General features: G+C 34.7%; 1 long non-coding RNA gene across 1 annotated transcript; it reads right to left on the reverse strand.

Moving 5' to 3' along the window:
* Positions 1-330: 330 nt before the first annotated feature.
* LOC103985282 (uncharacterized) lies at positions 331-2938 on the reverse strand. Its single transcript, XR_010496504.1, has 3 exons — positions 2310-2938; positions 1370-1527; positions 331-1339 (listed from the first exon to the last, which is right to left on the reverse strand). It is a non-coding gene; the product is annotated as an uncharacterized LOC103985282 (long non-coding RNA).
* Positions 2939-4166: the final 1228 nt, after the last annotated feature.

Consider the following 4166-nt stretch of genomic DNA (forward strand, 5'->3'; position numbering starts at 1 on the left):
CTTCTCCTTATGTGATGTTTGCATATAAGATATATAATTGATGAAGTTTGACAAGTCAAACTGGGTGGTATTGGATAGTCGAGGGAAATCCTTCCTGTATAAATAAGAAAAGGACGAGAAAAATGGGTGGTATTAGATATGTAAATAATATTTTTATTTTGTTGAGAAAAATTCTTCGTTCAATTGAGAAAAATTCTTCCTCCTACTAATCTGTATAAATAGGAGAGGGATAACTTAATATATTTAAGCTAAAATTTTTTCAATAATTCTTCTTATATTCTATTCGTTTTATCAAGAGTGGCATTGACCGGATCATTTGTGTCCGCAAGCACTCTTGAATCTGAATTTCCACATATATTATTAATCAACGCTTTTCAAGCAAATGAAAATTTAAGTGTAGTGAAAAGCATACAAAAGATTATGGTTCAACCTATTAGAGAATGATGGATGGATGAATATGTTATCGCTGATGGGATAAATATTTTTGGGCAACAGTATTACTAATCCCAACATTATTACTGAGATGCCATAATGATAAATATTTTTTTTATATGATACTGAAATGGAATCTCCACTTAATATAATCATTGTCTCCCTGATTATATATTAAAGGTGCAATATTCACTGAAGATACGTGTTCTAGACGAATCATCATCAAGAAACTATAAAAAGAATCTTAGATGAAAGTAGAATAACGTGAAGATTCCAAAATAGTAGATGTTCGATGACAGTAAACAAATCAATACAATGAATGGGAGAAGAATAAGTCGATCGAGTATAAAATATATAGCGTCAAAAGAAGAAAAGAACATTTAGATAAGATGACGGAACAATGGTTAGATAGGATCTATGTCATACGTGGAATCATAATATAATGTATAAAATTCTAATATGGACGATAAAACAAATAAAAGGATGAAAAGTGCTATATATTTCCTTTCTATATTTAAGATAACGGCAGAGCCACCAGAAAATAGTATAATTTAAGATAAGACTGCACTCTCCAATTGAACATTGACAAGTCAAAAGTCATACATCAATGGAAGTCATTTTCAATCAAAATATCAATTTAAACAAGAATATTACCAATGACACCTGCGGTAGGATGACGGGAGCCGGCGAGTAGGGAAAAGATAATAGTTATGAAAAGGTCAAGTTTGCAATACTGGAGAAGAAACAAAGACAAAAAAAAAAAAATGATAAGAAGAGATGCATATAGTTAAAAGCATTACCATTTTTATGAAGCTTAAGTCTGAATTATAAGTCATTGCTGCTCGTTCAATCTGATGTGACCGACGGAAAGGGTCACATAGTTTGCCAGGACGTACGAATGCTTCACCTTCATCATTTGGTCCGTCGACCACCTCACCTTCATCATTTGGTCCGTCGACCACCTCAATGTCAGCAGTCACACCCTTTCTCTCTTCTTCGGCGTATACCACACCGACCAGATTTCGATATGAAAACAGAGAAAATGAATGACAAGAAGCACAAGATTGTTGGTAAACTTGTTGGCCACGTCGAATTCTGCTCGATCAACACATAACGATGTCATGTCATATCCAAATTACAGAATTTGCATGAAAATTGAATTACGTAATGTGACTCGGACAAATTAATAAACTCACCTTAACAAAATAGAGAAATCAATCAATCAATCACTGAACAATATTTCTAGAGCAGCAGTTCATTGGAAAATATATCAATCTATTCAGCATGGCAAGTGAGCCAATATTTTCTCGTGAACATAATAAAAATGGTTTATTACTCACGAAGCATGCTATAGGGATGCATATGTAATTTTTGCCTATAGGCTTAGCCATCCGAGTACTTCGTATCCTCCTAAATGGACATGCAACTTCATATTGCATTGGACCACTATAAGCGTCAAAATCTGATTAAAGCATTTAGTGAATCATATACACACATTCTATCAAAATAAGAAGATCAATTGCGGTCTAAAAGTTTAATATCCTGCTGTGCCCGCTATTCCATTGTGCTCGTCAACACAAGTTTAAGCGATGAAAGAAATGATCAACTACTAAACACACTGGTCCTGCAACAAAATTCTGACAACTTATAAAGTCAAACTGCAAGAAAATGTGACACTTATTCTACAATTAGCAATTTCCAATCGAACAAAAGTGATCTTAATCATTATGACTATCACGATGAGAACACGAATACTCGATGTCAGTACTCTATCAGGAAAATGATTATGATTGAGCCGACGAGAGTCCTCAGGATGTTCCAAACAGGAAAATGCTATACATATCTGTAGCTGGAACAAGGATGGTGGGGATGCTTACACATGATTGAATGTGATGCCTCTTTCTCAGAAGCTGCTGGCTGATGATTCTCCCAGCAGCCATGTCAATCAACCAGTAGGAAAGCAGAAATTACCTATTTCTGCATGTAAAGAAGACAAGAAGAAGGTGACACAAGATGTATGAGATTCAAAATCAAGATGACATCAGTTTCTCCACAACTGAGAACAATGTGCATAGCCAAGGAACAAAGCCTGAGATCTTTTACTCTACCCAAAAAACAATAAAAAAAGGATGCCAGATATTTTTATTATCGGTTCACAAGTATAACAGATGATGCATCTCACCATCCATTATCAAAAATGTGTCAAATCTGTAACTACACACATCTTTCTTTTTTGTATGAATAGTTATTGCACATCGGTTATACAGTCATGTAAAAGGGTTCATTTCTTCCCTGAAAATAATAGTTATTATCCAAAAATAGCTGAAAAAATTGATCTGAATTTACCAGGAAAAAAAATGCATGCAGCTCAATAATTTGAACTAAAACAAACATTCCAAAATAGTATCTTTTGTGTTTGTGTGTGTGTGTCTTTTGAGAATATCCTTCCGACTCTTTCTCAAACATAATATGAACTTCAGGCTTGAGATTAAAGGTGCTAAACTTTCCATCAACCACATTTAAGATGACCAAATATTACTGGAATATTCATTGCAGAGACAAACTCCTCTTTAGGCGGGTGCTCGTTCGACGATCAAAATCTACCAGAACAGAACTCACAAATATGACGACAGAAGAAAGAGGGAATGCTTGAGACAAATACTCCCAGGAATGCGACGGTGAGAACGGATGGAACTAGAGGGAGCCAGGATCGACCGGCCTCACAGTAGTGCGATGTAAGTTTATGTGCCGGGAGCGGGTGACACGAACGTCGATCTTATCCTCAACCTTATCCGTTCTTCCAACAATCTCGAAATGTCCGCCCAAGTGTGCCAAATGCAGACCGCCATTTTGAGTTAACGTGACATGTGGTTATTGACTAACCCATCATACAATACGTAGCCCGAATATAGTATGTTGCTATTGAAATTGAGTGATAATTTCATAAATTATTTTATGAGTAAATTTTTGAAAAAAAAAATCTGATTTTTGAGAAATTTCCATGTGTTTCTATTTTAAAAAATTCTGTTAGAAAGTTTAGTTTTTACAATAAAAATATAATTTATACAATTAGTTGGATTCAACCAATCTAAAACTTGGATCAATTTAAAATAAATTATACTAAATAATTTACTTAATATATATCAATTTATATCATTAAAATATGTAAAAATATATTAAATTATAAAAATATAATAAAAACACAAGTAAATTCTTAAAAAAAGTCCTTACTATGCTACTTTACCCATCTACCCCTGGCCAATTAAGCTATTATTTTTCTATCCAAAACAATGTCCTATGGACTATGTCATCGGCTAAGCACCAATTGCCTTGAACTTGGTCGATATGTGATAGACCTTCAAGGCTATGTCTAAGTTGAAATTTGAAATGATCGAATCTAAATTAAAGGATTGTCAAATGTGTAAAGCCCCATCTTTGAAGGGGCAACCTCCACTGAAGTAGTCAACTCGATTCTCATCGAGGAAGAAGATTCTACTACCAACACCGAGAGTGGTGATAGGATCAATGTCCTATTTGAGTTCGAGAAACTATTGGTAGAGAAAGATAAAGATATCATCGACCTTGAGGTTTGAAAAGTTAGAAGTCAAGAGCCGAATGCTTGGTTAGAGGAGTCCGAGTTGGATAGTTGTGGGGATTGGAGGTTGATCGGTCCATTATTTATAGGAATTGAGGGTGTTGTTTTCTTTGCCCGATCACCCATTCAGCTCTTGAAT

The sequence above is a fragment of the Musa acuminata genome, chromosome BXJ3-5 (genome assembly GCF_036884655.1).
Source record: "Musa acuminata AAA Group cultivar baxijiao chromosome BXJ3-5, Cavendish_Baxijiao_AAA, whole genome shotgun sequence".
Taxonomy (NCBI): Eukaryota; Viridiplantae; Streptophyta; class Magnoliopsida; order Zingiberales; family Musaceae; genus Musa; species Musa acuminata.